This window comes from Epinephelus fuscoguttatus, linkage group LG18 (genome assembly GCF_011397635.1).
Source record: "Epinephelus fuscoguttatus linkage group LG18, E.fuscoguttatus.final_Chr_v1".
In the NCBI taxonomy this organism is placed as follows: domain Eukaryota; kingdom Metazoa; phylum Chordata; class Actinopteri; order Perciformes; family Serranidae; genus Epinephelus; species Epinephelus fuscoguttatus.
This window is the reverse complement of record NC_064769.1, coordinates 6,326,316-6,341,053: the sequence shown is the minus strand read 5'-3', so window position 1 is coordinate 6,341,053 and position 14,738 is coordinate 6,326,316.

Genomic DNA, 14,738 nt, shown 5'->3' with positions numbered 1-14,738 from the left:
GATGTTGATTTCTCCCTGATTTCAGATCATATTTCTGCTAGAACATGCTTAGTTGTTAAGATTTTGGATCAAAGCTTTTATTGATGATTTTTCACAGTAGAAAGTGGAGACTATACTCCATTACAGTCATTCCTTGGCAAGTACACTGCTACACATAGCTAAATGCTAATGTCAGGGAAACATGTCATCTTGGTCATAGATGTTATTAATTTCTTTCTGACTTCAGATCAGATTCCTGCTGAAACATGCGGCTGTGAAGATGTTGGTTTCAAAGCTGTTATTGGTGATTTTTCACATTAGAGAGTTTTATATAGGCCACATCATTACAGTTGTTACATGACAGCGCAGACACCCTGAGATCACCGATGTGGAGACCCAGAAAAGCTGACCAATCAGAGCACATTGGACTTTTTAGGGAAGGGGTTTAAAAAGACAGGTGTTAAAAACACAGTGGGTAAATACAGATATATTCAGGCAGACAGCATGAGAAAATAGTGTTTTTGTAAAATTAAGGCATATAAACACATTCTAGTAGAAACCCAACTTACAAATATGAACCTGAAAATGAGCATAATAGGTCCCCTTTGAGGAATAAGCAAAAGCAGCCAGCAGGTTTTCTTGGAAACAAAGTATTCTGGGTCTTGAAAAAGAAAGCTAAAATACTTTAAACATTATGACAGCATGGAGGTGAACAAGTATGTTTCAGATCATTTGAGTGTGTGTTCCTGCTATAACCTCTCAGAGTCACGTCGTCCAATCAGAAGACGAAGAAAAAAACTGTGAGAGAGAGTCAGATTCTCACTTTACTGACATTTAAATCAGGTACATCACACACACACACACACAAACACGCACACACACACACACACACACAAACACACACACACACGGAGTACTTGGCGGTTCATGATGACTCAGCGTGTCTGTGGGCGGAGCATCTGAGTCACCCTCAAACAACTACAGAGCCAATAATACATTCCTCCATCCATCCCTCTATCCGTGCGCACCTCCATCATTCCTCCCTCATCCCTCCATCAGGTTCAAGACAACACTGATTATAAAAATGATTTCCTTAAATCTTCACTGAATGTTTTTCTTGTCAGATTGACTCCGTTTGTTGTTGGTTTTGAAGCAAAAATAGCTGTTTTTCTTCAGTGAACAAACATTTGGTTGCATAACACATCAGCACTGAACTCTGAATGCTTTTCATCAGTGTGATCAGTTTACTTTCACACGCAAGCTTCATTTCCATTCTCACAGATTCCTTCATTCATTCATTCATTCATTCATTTAATCAGACTGTTCTTTTCTCCAGTCATTCATTCATTAAGTGAAATGAATGATATCCATTTAGTCATTGTTATCATTTGTTTGAACACATCCTCTCCCAGCATGCATTAAGGTGAAGGATGGCAGCAAAGTGTTCAGGCACATGAACGAGAAAACAAACTCTTTCTCTGATTGGTTGAACATATAATTGATCCAGTTTATGAATGTTTACAGATGTTTTTCGTAGTCTTCTGTCATGCTTGTCTTTTTATTTTCTACCTCTGTTTTTGTTTCTAGTCAGTGTCGCCATAGCAACATCAAGCCCAAACACCAAACAAAGACGCAGCTGAAAACTTTCACTCCGTGTGTGTGCATTTGTGTGTTGTGTGTGTGTGTGTGGTTATGTAACAGGCAGTAACTCCTTGAGTCAGCCAACAACATCAACAGAGAGTGAGAGAGAAAAGAGTGAAGGAGAGGGAGGATAAGCAGACCAATCAGAGGGCTTTGTCTCAACACCTGCGCTCCTGAGGACACTTTGAACAAAATATAAAGACATGTCAACCACTGAGACAGATGTCATTTTTATGAGGATGGATGGTGGAGGTTGTAAAGACTCCCATAGTCGTGATTAGGGAGTGTTTACAATATTAGGTCACTACTAACAGTTGTATGACCATGGCTATGTGGGGGTTACAAATAGTGTGCATTCACAGTACAGCAATATGGTACATGGTAAATGGACTTGCACATGTGTTGCGCCTTTTTTAGTCTTTCGACCTCTGACCCATTTACACACACACTCATACACAGGTTACTGAGGCTATCGTACAAAATGACACCTGCTACTCACTTTAAATGCACTCACACACCAATGGAACAAACATCGTCAGCAATTTGGGGTTCAGTATCTTTCCTAAGGATACTTCAAAATGCGGACTGGAGGAGCCAGGGATCCAACCACCAATCTTCCAATTAGTGGACGACCCTCCTGTCTAATGACTAATTATTACCTTCAGTAACAGATGAGTCACATAAGCATCCGTGTTTATTTGGTATTATGAAGAACAACACTGGATAAATTACAGGTTTCAGAAAAATGACTCTTTGGATATTGATGTGAACTCTATTTACCAGCTAAAAATGAATAATTACAACTTGGTCTCGTTTGGAGGTCACTGAATTCCAGCTCTTGGGCAGTGATCTTTGGCGTTAGACATTGACAAAAAAGCCATATTTTCACATCAGTGTGATACTCGGCTGATCACCATTATTGTGTGACAGCATCCAGCAGAGTCAGGAAGAAACGCAGTGGGACAACAGCATAAGTTAACAGGGCAAAAGTCCAACTACCGCAGATGGGAAGGGTAGTGGATAGGTCCAACAACTATGACTTGGGCAGGCACGTGGGAGGCAGGTGTTCGCTTCCCGCATGATTGTAAAGCCAAATCCTGTTCTTTTTTTTCTTTTTTTTCATGTGTTCACAAATCAGAACCATGTGCGTTTGCAGTGTTGTATCAATCAATCAATCAATCAATCAATCAATCAATCAATCAATCAATCAATCAATCAATCAATCAATCAATCAATCAATCAATTTTATTTATAAAGCCCAATGTCACAGATCACAATTTGCCTCACAGGGCTTTACAGCATATGTCATCCCTCTATCTTTTGGACCCTCACAGTGGATAAGGACGGACAGACGTGCAATAGATGTCATACAGAACAGATCAACATAATAAATTTATTGTGTTCCATATGACACAATGAGACATAAAGAGAGACAGAGAGAGACCGAGAGAGATGCAGGACAGACGGTAATGACAGTAGCTTACAACAGCATTCATGTAAGTAGTAATATTATAATAATAATTACAGCTATTGTGGTACAATATGTTGTAAGTATATATTAATATATGATAGTATGTGTATGTGACAATAATAATCATATGTGTATAATAACAGTAGAAGTATGACTAATGATAACAGCAGCAGTAGGAGGCATCTGGCAGGACCACGGCAGCAGCACAACCACGTCACAAGATCCAGGTGTGGCTGCGATACGAGTTAACCTGCCAGACAGTGGAGCACAAAGGCTCCTGAGAAGAAGCCGAGTTAGTGACATGCAGTAGAGCCAAGTTAGCGAGATACAGTAATAGGACATGAATGTTAGTAAAGGAGAGAGAGAGATAAGGAGAGAAGGTGCTTGGTGTATTATAGGAAGTGTATTATAGGAGGCCCCCTGGCAGACTAGGCCTATGTCAGCCTAACTAGGGGCTGGTCAAAAACAACTCACACACTGATGGAACAGCCATCGGGAACAATTTGGGGTTCAGGATCTTGCTCAAGAATACTTTGGCATGCAAAATGGAGGGGCCGGGGATCGAACCATTGATCTTTCAATTGGTGGGCGACCCACTCTACCTCTGAGCCACAGCCGCAAACGGCCAGTTTGTGGACCGTGAGTCACCTATTTGTGGACCGCGAGCTGAACACGTGACTTGGTTTGGTCAGCACGTGTAAATGGGATTTCATCTCCATGCCAACAATTCACTGATAGGCTGTTAGCGAGAACGGCACTTTTTTACTTTCGCTTTTGAAGCAGTATGCTTACTGATACTTTGCCAGCAATAGGAGCCTAGATTGAATGAAAATGGCATGTTCCAAGTTCGAAAAGAAAAGAACGTGTTGAAAGGTTTTGTTTTATTTGAGTAATTATTTGAATTTATGTCAAAATGGAAATAGAATTTTATTTTATTTTAGAATGTATGCTAGTATGTATTTTTGTTGTTGTTTTGAATAAAAATGAAATTTTGTTTTGAATATGACAGTATTATGGTTTGTGGCTTGACCAACTATAATAAATGGACCTTTGACTCAAAACAGGAGAAATATGATCTTGTTTCTTAGTTCTTGTCAGTACACGTGCCACTGCGTTCTGAATTAGCTGCAGAGTTTTCAAAGGCTTATTAGAGCTGCCTGATAATATATGATGAGGTTATAGTGACAATGTGTTGGTAATTACAGTAACTTCAACGCAACATGCTTGTGACATATTTCAAATATGTTTGACATAAAAAAGTATTTAGTTTGTAGTCATAAAAGACCAAGGTATTTACAGTTTCTAATCCTAAAAAACACAGTATTTAGGCCTATTCTTTGTAGTCCTTAAAGGTGCAATGTGTCATGCCTGGCCATATGCTCCAGACTAATGGGAGGTGGCATCAGCTGAAACTCTGAGAGCCAGCTAGACCATAGCAGCAAGAAAACAGCCATATCGAAAACTATATCCCCATTTGGGATGTTTTTTGGTACTGTTTGTGTTATCAGTCGCACTGTCTTTGCTCCATGTGTCTCAGCTTTTTGACAGTTTTGACCTGAAAACAACAGATTTGGGATTTTTGATTCAGACCTCTGATTAACTTGCCCAACTGACCCTACACATATTTTGACTTTGACCAGGCTTTGATTGAGACAGCAATTTAAGATCACAACAAGCAACACTGTAAGCCTGCAAGCTAGTTTGGCCTAGCCAACTTAGCTTGGCTGTTTTCTGACTGACCTAACCACAGCGGTACTATGGATTTGGGACCTTAAATTATGTGAACTGGGACATGTTCTCTGTCTGGCCTGGATCGTTAGCACCGACTTTGACCAAATAGCATGGGTGAGCCTGCTGGCTAGCCTAGTCTTGTTGACTAGGCTGGACCCAGCCTGCAGCCTTATTGACACTGTTAGCAACCATGAACCTTGTACTTTCTGCAGACACTGTTTGGTCAGCACCTACACCATGAGTCCTGCACCAGGTCCGGTCTCTGCAGGTAACATGCAATATATATGGGCATGGGTAAAAATGAACTTGAAAGATGTGCAGTATGTGTAATATTTTGACATCTAAATCATTGTTATCAAGCTGGAATTCCTTTTATTCTGAAAGTCAGTGACACAAGTCGAAACTTTGACCCTGTAGTCACATTTGACACCGACATGGAGGACTCCAGTCATGAAACTTTGCAGCCCGAGAATGAGTTGGCAGCCTACACTGAGTTCAATACACCCAAGGAGGATCCCTCTAAGGTTACTGGTGGTGAAGGGAGCATGCTAAAATGTTTCCTAACCTGGCAGTGATTGTGCAGAATGTTTTCTCCATCCTGGCATTGAGTGATAGAGACTATTCCTCCACTTGATTTGTAATTCAAGAATGGTAATGTAGCCTGCGTAGCCTCTAATGTTGGACTGAGAGTAGGCTGGACATTACAGTGACTCACTATCGCCTCTCAAGGTTCAAGTATTACGAGACAGGGCAGGCCCGGGCTAGCAGGTTAGCATGCTAATTTCAGTAGATATCTCCACGTCCTCTTTTGCCTGGACATGTCCACTTTTCACATCCTGTCCGGGGCGTCCGGGTTTTTTTTATAAATTGATGATAATGTCCGGTTTTCCGTGTGTGTGTGTGTGTCTGTGTGTGTGTGTGTGTGTGTGTTAGAGTGCGGCACGGGCCGCATATTTCTGTCAAAACCCGACCGAGCCCAACATTATTTAATTACTAAAGCACTGAGTTTGTGTCACACAGTTGTTACGGTTACAGGCTATTTAACAGGCCGGGCGTGCGCCGTGGGTGCTCAGTGGAGAGGGAGACCTCCGTGTTTGAGACGGGAGCAGGCGACGGGAGTGGGCGGCGGGAGGTCTGACTCTTCAAGTGAGAGGAGAGGGAGAAATAAAACAAAATAAGATAAAATAGGAGACACCTGTGTCCCTCTTTTATTTTATTCTCAGCGTTTAATCAAGGCGGAGGCGGGCGGCTGGAGGTCCGAGACTTCCAGCGAGGGGAGAGATAGAAACAAACAGCCAATGTGTGTCTGTGTGTGTTATGTTCAGGTGTTGTCACGTAAATAACAGTGCCCAAGCAATAAACAGGACAGACAATAGGATTTTATTGATTTTTACACTACATTTTCACTGAAAGCTGACCGAATCCGACCCGAGCCTGAATACAATTTATACATTTTTGACCAAACCTGGCCTGACCCGTCGGGTACTGTCGGGCTCGGATCACCACACTCTAGTGTGTGTATGTGTCCCCTATAGGAGCCTATCTGAATTTCTGTCTTTGAGAGATATTATTTTGTAATATAACTGAATTTTCTATCCATACATATAAACTTTAAATAGGCTATAGGCCTATTAAAATGATAAGGCATCTTTGAGTAAACTGCGAGTATCATTTAAGTAGGCTATGTCGTGGCTGGGCCGAGTGTCCTCTTTTTTGGAAATCAAAATATGGTCACCCTAACATAGATGGCTTTCACATAATGTCAAAACGCCCGTAAGTATTTATAGTTTGTAGTACCAAAGCGGGAGGTAGTTATGGTTTGTAGTCCTAAAATATAAGGGTGTTCATAACTTGTGGTCCTAAAAGCACAAAGTATTCTCACTTTGCTGCATTCACACGCAATGTTGGCAATAGGAGAAGAAAAAGCAAAACACCCCTTATTCCAACCTGGGAGTATTCATTTACTGTGTAGGTGGAGCCTCTGAATGATCACAGTCAATATGAATTGCTTATCTTCATAACTGGCAGATCAGGAACCAGCAGATAGTTGAGTAGGACAGATCCTGCTGTTAGTTTGACATCTCAGGTGATGACACTATTAGTTCTGTCAGAGAAAGTGAAGCAGACTCTGCTGTCAGTCAGCTGCTGTCACACAGTCAGATCTCCTTGTTCAATCAGATTCTTACCGACGTCCACCATGTTGTATCATTTCTCTCTCAGAGACCCGCTCACATCAAGAAAACCACCGTCAACCTCAGTATGACATCATGGCTCAGGGCAGTAGGCGGGCTCTGCAATGCCGCAGGTGAGTCTCATGAATATTTAATGAAGTGGAAAGAAGGAATTAAGGAAGATGCCTGACTGAACCCAACAACTATTTCCCTCCAGGTGGGTGGGGGTGGGGCTGGTGTGTTCCAGCGGTCTGACCTAAGGTCAGTTTCAGAGCAGGGAGCTGAAATTAATCTGATTTACATAGCTGTTCCCAAGCGCTTCCTCTTCTTCCCCTCAAAACACAGTGTATTTATTCATGTGACAACACATTTCTGATCTCCAACTACAACCGTTCGTCTTCAGGTGGACTCTTTTTTGACATATCATACAGCTTCAAATGGTCACACAAGAAGTGTCAGAATCAGAGAAGTTGCTCCTTAAGCCCCCCTTCCGAAAACCCAGTCTGCTCTGATTGGTCAGTGTTTCTGTGTGTTTTACTATTGCCCTCTGTGTGTCTCTGCACTGTGATTGCAGTCAAAAATTGACTGTAACGGCAGTAGACAGTAGACAGTTTCTACATTTACATAGTCTAGTTGTGACGTCATAACGTCATGAAAGTCCTGACAGCTTGTTTAAAGGCTTCATCATTTGTTATAACATTTTTTCTTTTCACGATCTGTTTTTTTTTCCCTCATCAACTTTTATTCCGGATACAATTAAAGTCAGAGAGAGTCTGTCTGTCGGCAAGAAACACATTTTACATCACTGATGATCATTTCCATTCAGTCACACGTGAGGCTGATGATTCCTAAGCACCAGGTTTGAGGAGTTACACAATTTTTCCTTGAAACATTTAACCCAATAAATAATTTCCAGTGTTCAAAAGACACCGTTATCATATTTTGGGTTATTAGGTAATGATTCACAGATTCCCTGTCCTTTCCAATGGACGGATGCTTTAGAAAAAAACATGAGTAACAGCTATAAATCTTTTATAATATATTTTGACATGTATAACTAATATAACATCTCATGTTTACTTTAGACACAGTTTAAATACAAATTATGTACTTTAACAACATAATTAAAAGACTGAAACATTGCTTGTGCTTCCTCCTTGCCTCACAGTTGGCCATGCTTGTTGACAAAGGGGGCATGGCTCTACTGCAGTCTACTTTAGATGAAGTGGAATGCTGTGATTGGCTTAAAGACATCCCGTCAAATAAGTATGTGCACTTGGGCAGAGTCAGATGGCAGTAATCATAGATCTAGACATACAGTAGAAAAGTAATATCCATTGGAATAGACAAATGATCTGAACGGGTTAAAATTTTAAAAAAGACATGGAAACCTGACTTTTTGCAATATGGGACCTTTAAATAAGTTTATAGTCATCAAATGTATATTCATGACCCCTTTACAAAGTTCTGTTTTTACAAAAGCCATATCCGGACTTCCTTACTCTTGGTATCCCGCAGTTCAGATCTTAATCTTGAATTGTACTGTCTGAATTTGGCCAAGATCATTTATGCAACCACATTTTCCACAGAACTTGAATTTGGGGTATAACATACACATTTCAACTGGCAATATTTATATATATGTATGTATATATATATATATATATATATATATATATATATATATATATATCTCATAATATAAAGAAGTCTCACATTATTTTAAAATTCTGTTTATTTGATTTGGAAGACAAAAAAAAACAATGTAAAAAGTGCTTTCATTTGAAAGTGGCAGGAAGCAGCAGTGAGTGTTGGACTGAAGGTTTCTGAGCCGAAAACATACAAAACTACAACAACAGGCGCTGACGTTCACTGTCAACCCTCATTTATTCACAAACGTCTTTATTTTTAACAAACAGAATCATCAGAGAGCAGAAGAGAAACAACAAGACAGCAAATGCACCAATACAGCTCTCTCTTTTTCTGTGTGTGTGCACATGCGCGTGTGTATGTATATGTGTGTGTGTGTGCTGAGGTGTGGGTGGAGGGGGTATTAGTCACCAGAAATGGCACAGAGCCTCTCTCTCTTTCAGTAAGTGGGTCACTCCATCTGGAGCAGAATATGGAAAAACAGCAACACAATGTTTTTTACTAAACAGTTTAACATGAGAAAACACTTGCTTCTGTCAGTCTCAAGTCAGTACCAAGTACAAACAGTCCAAACGTGAGCTGATCAGCTGCTTGGATCATTTGTTACTCTTTTAGCTCAAAACAGCTTCAATCAAAACATGTGACTTTATCCCTTCAGTGTTTTTAATGTTTCCCATGTCTCCCATCCAAATAAAAAAACACTGACGCTTCAAACACTAACAGTTAGTCTCAGTCCATGTGGATGTCGAAGGGTGTATTAATGGAGATTATAATTAAGACATTTTTTTTGGGCTTTTGCCTTTAATGAACAAGACAGAGTGAAATGGAGTGAGAGAGAGAGAGTGGGGGTGGGGGGGTGACACGCAGCAAATGGTTGCAAGCCGGAATCGAACCTGCGACCGCTGCAGCGAGGCATCGCCTCTATACATGGGGCGCCAGCATGATCCACTTCGCTACCGACGCCCCATAATTAAGACATTTTAAACTGTGTTTTTGTGCAGGTTATTTGCAGAGTTATTAATATGGAAAAATAAACATTAAATTGATTGAGAGTCTATTAGCGCTGGACTGATGTTCATTATTAAATTGTTTTTAATGTATTTATTTATTAATTGTTTCATTTAATGAAAAATACTGTGTTTTGAGATGAAGGTAGTATTAATAATTCAGTTCAATTCAATTTTATTTATAAAGCCCAATATCACAAATCACAATTTGCCTCAGAGGGCTTTACAGCATACGACATCCCTCTGTCCTTATGACCCTCACAGCGGATAAGGAAAAACTCCCCAAAAAACCCCTTTAACGGGGAAAAAAACGGTAGAAACCTCAGGAAGAGCAACTGAGGAGGGATCCCTCTTCCAGGACGGACAGACATGCAACAGATGTCGTATAGAACAGATCAGCATAATAAATTAACAGTAATCCGTATGACACAAAGAGAGAGAGAGAGAGAGAGAGAGAGAGAGAGAGAGAGAAGGCCCGGTGTATTATAGGGGGGTCCTCCGGCAGACTAGGCCTATGTCAGCCTAATTAGGGGCTGGTACAGGGCAAGCCTGAGCCAGCCCTAACTATAAGCTTTATCAAAGAGGAAAGTCTTAAGTCTAGTCTTAAATGTGAAGACGGTGTCTGCCTCCCGGACCGTAACAGGAAGATGATTCCACAGGAGAGGATCCTGATAGCTGAAGGCTCTGGCTCTTGATCTACTTTTGGAGACTTTAGGGACCACGAGTAACCCTGCGTTCTCAGAGCGCAGAGTTCTGGTGGGATAATAAGGCACTATGAGCTCTCTAAGATATGACGGAGCTTGACCATTTAGAGCTTTATAAGTTAACAGTAGGATTTTAAATTCAATTCTGGATTTTACAGGGAGCCAGTGCAGAGAAGCTAAAACAGGAGAAATATGATCTCGTGTCTTAGTTCCTGTTAGTACACGTGCTGCTGCATTCTGAATTGGCTGGAGAGTTTTTAATGAGCTTTGTCCTCCTGACAGCAGTACTTCTGAAACATTTGTCATTAGTCTGACAAAAAAAAAGTTTCAACTCAAGGTCCACTTACTGGTTCTCAAGCTTTCTACCTCAAGTTTGTTCAGCTTGGAATTTGTGTCCAAGGTCAAGAATGAACCACTCACGGTTTTTCAGATAAGATTGGGTGGAAGGTTTGACTACGAGCCAAGAAAGCACCACAATGTAACATTTACATTTTGATTTGTAACTCCTGATCTGTGAGAGTTAGAAGCAAAATGTTTTATTTGTCTGGATCACTTGGGGAATCATGGTTAATCTTCCGGGGTGGGCTACATCAACGTGAAATACCATAAAGCTCTCCAACCACACAATAAAACATCCTCAACCTCATCACCACAAAAAATGTTGGCATTATATGTTTGTGCAAAGCATGGATAGGTTACATTTGCACGTTATTATGTAGCGATACATTAAAACTTAACATTTCAACAACACTGTGGAAAACTGGAAAATTGACGTGTCACTACGAATCACCCATGTTTGGTGCCTAAAAATCTGCTGGAAACACGATAACTCACCAAGGCTCAGTCTATACGTATCAGGAGACTTTTATTTTGAAATGGAAAGAGGAAGTGTTGAGTAAAACATAAATACTTATATTAATTTCACGTTTGTGACAGATATAAACATTAAAACTGTGGTGAACGGTGGTACGATGTTAATATGATTATCAAAACAACATCTTCACTTTTTTTTGGAACTTAACACCCTGGACACTCAGTTGGAGTGAAGTGCTGACTGTAAAGTAGTCATTAGACCAAGCAGTGCTAACAAAACATTAGCAAACCCTTAGTCCACCATCACTGGTGTTGTTTCTAGTATTGCTTATTACGCATAGCAACAATAGGCATGCGCGATTTAAGAAGATCACATCAATTCCCAAACTCTCCGTTTTTTCACTTACACACAGATAAACAGTAAAAACACAGTTTTAATAAATTTTTATTGTAGAGGACAAGAGGCCTAAACATAGAGGCAAATATCCCTTCACAAAAATATCTGGATATGTATAGACAGGGCCTAAATCACAGCTGATTATGTTGTGTGTTGGTCTCGAACATTGGTCTGCAGTTCAGCAGGCGTCTCCCCAAGGTGACACACCATCCACCATCCCCTCAACCTCCTGATGACAAAGTCTGCTCACATAGTTCGTCACTTTAGAAATGCTGAGATATATATGAAACATTCGAATGTAACATATTCGTGGTTTGGAGAAACATACAGTGACAACATCTTCTTCTGGCAACTGGGCTGACAAAAAACGCAACTTGAAAATTTGACCAAATTAAACTTTCTTTGTTTGAGCTTTCGACCCAATGTTATGCACTTCCTCAGCAAAAGGGAGTTAGAGTTTTTATAAAGTCAAGTCAAAAGACCCCTTTGATTTATCCAAAGTCCACTGAATGATGCCAGACAGATGATGCCTCTAACTCTATCTGCAGAGGAAGACTGAAGGACGTGTTTGAAACCTCTGGACTTAGTCATACCAAAAATTAGACAAAAACAAAAAACATTTGGCCACAGGGGGAGCCACAGCGATCGGTTGCATTTTAGCCATTTTTAAGTATTTTTCTGTTGTTACAGCGCCACCCAGTTGCCAATTAGAGTTAAATTTCTCCAGTCACCTTGAGGCGTCCTGTTCAACATATCTATCTATTGTAGGCATATGACCACACATAATCTGAGGGGACCCCTCCATTATTGACCCCATCAAACAAAATGGGGGCGCTAGAGAGCTAATTTCTTATCTAGGCCTAACCACCATATCGATTTTTACTAAACTTGGTAGATATGTAGAACAGGACGCCTCAAGGTGACTGGAGAAATTTAACTCTAATTGGCAACTGGGTGGCGCTATAACAACAGAAAAATGCTAAAACATGGCTAAAATGCAACCGGTCGCTGTGGCTCCCCCTGTGGCCGAATGTGTTTTTTTTTTCTTCTAATTGTTGGTATGACTAAGTCATGGTATGGTATGCTGTACATGATCACGGAAACTGTCAGTGTGTCATTCTGTCTGTCCCACGTTTTTCTACTCACTGACGTGGTCAGTCTATGTGAAACTGCACATTGGCAGTGAGGACTGGCATAAGTAGAAGGTGACAAAGCTACCAATGGGTATGGACTAGTCACCTTAAAAAGTGGAATACACTTTGAATTACTGGTCATCTGGTGAATGTAAAACAGTTATTCTCTTTCTGTTTTGGTCTCCACCAAAGGAATATATCTGTCTCTCCAGTTGCCAAATGTTCCACTATATCAACAGCTAGTCTTTAACACTGTCTGTCTGCTGTGTGGTGCTGGGCAGGTGTTGTGCAGTGGGTTTATCAGAGCTTTTTTTGTTGGAAACAGCTGCTGCTGCTGAAAGTGAACCAAAATCAAAACAGCAAAGTTGTGGGCCACAGTATGTTACATTGAATTTGTGAAGAAAGCTTAGTTTTTCTCACATGCCTCCATGGTGAATGGAGAATCTAAAAAAGGTTTCTTTTGTTTGTTTGGGTATTTTTTGTTTATTTTTACATAAATAGTCTCACCCAACAATATGTAACACGCCTATCCCAGCTGACATTGGGCGAGAGGCGAGGTTCTCTCTGGACAGGCCGCCAGACTATCGCAGGACCGACACACAGAGACAAGCAACCATTCACACTCACATTCACACCTACGGGCAATTTAGAATCACCAATTAACTTGCACGTCTTTGGACTGTGGGAGGAAACCGGAGTACCCGGAGAAAACCCACGCTAACACAGGGAGAACATGCAAACTCTACACAGAGTGGGTGGTTTTAGACTCTGATTTAAATTTCACCTCTCATTTTAACAAGGTCATCAAAACATCCATTTTTCATCTTTGGAACATTGCTAAAGTCAGACCTTTTTTAACCCTAAACATGCCAAAATCCTCACTCATGCTCTCATTACCAGTAATTTAGACTATTGCAATAGTGGACTACCCAGAAATTTAATAAGAAAACCACAGTTATTCCAGAATGTTGCAGCCAGAGTGCTGACTAAAACAAGAAAAATGGATTGCATTACCCCACTGCTTAAGTCACTACACTGGCTACCTGTATCTTTTAGAATTGATTTTTAAGTTATTTTATTCATTTATAAAGCTTTAAGAGACCTTGCCCCTCCATACATCTATCATTTTATGTTCCAGCCAGATCACTAAGGCTCTCCATTGCTTTACTTTTAAGTGTTCCTCATGTGTCCCATAAAAGTACTGGTGAGACTGCTTTCTGTTTTTATGCCCCTAAACTGGGGAATTCACTGCTTCTGGATATTAGAATGGCAAGCTCTGTTTTTAATGTGAAGTGAACATTACAGTCTTGATTTTTAAGTTTTAGCCATTGGTTTTTACCTTATTTTATTCCTCCTGTTTAGTTTGTCCTATTTCATTTATTTACTTTTTTTTAATCCATGGACTTTTAATCATCTTTTTTGTTTTGTTCGGTTTGCTTTTTTAATACTTTTTGTCTTATTGTTATAATTTTCTCGTCTTGCAAATCTTTATAATAATCTATATATAATAATCTTTATAGTTGTATGTGTTACTCTTTAAATTGTGTCTGTGTCATTCCAGTTTTGCCACGTAAAGCACTTTGGGCTGCATGTTTGTATGAAAGTAACTATATTAATAAAGTTGAGTTGAGTTGAGCTGTGACACTTTTATTTCAGGAATTTTTGGATTCTTTGTTCACCGTGGAGGCAAATGAGAAGAGCATAGTTTTCTTCACAAATTCAACATAACCCAGGGTGAGTAACTGATATGCAAATGGTCATTCTGGGGTTGAAGTATTCCTTTAAGGCTCCTGTTTTCCTCTGAGAGCATCCAGAGGTTTTCTGGACTTACCTGCGTGTTTGACTGATAACAGTGTGACTAATCTATCATTGAGGGATTGCCCTAATTACTGTCATTAACATGGGTGACTCAGTTTGGCTCCATCCTCAACAACAAAAAAGAGATGAGTCCAAACTTTTACCTGTTTGGTCTCTATTACATCCAGCTGAATCCTAAATGAATCTTTAATTTTTAGCCAATTGGTTTTTTTTAACGCCCTGA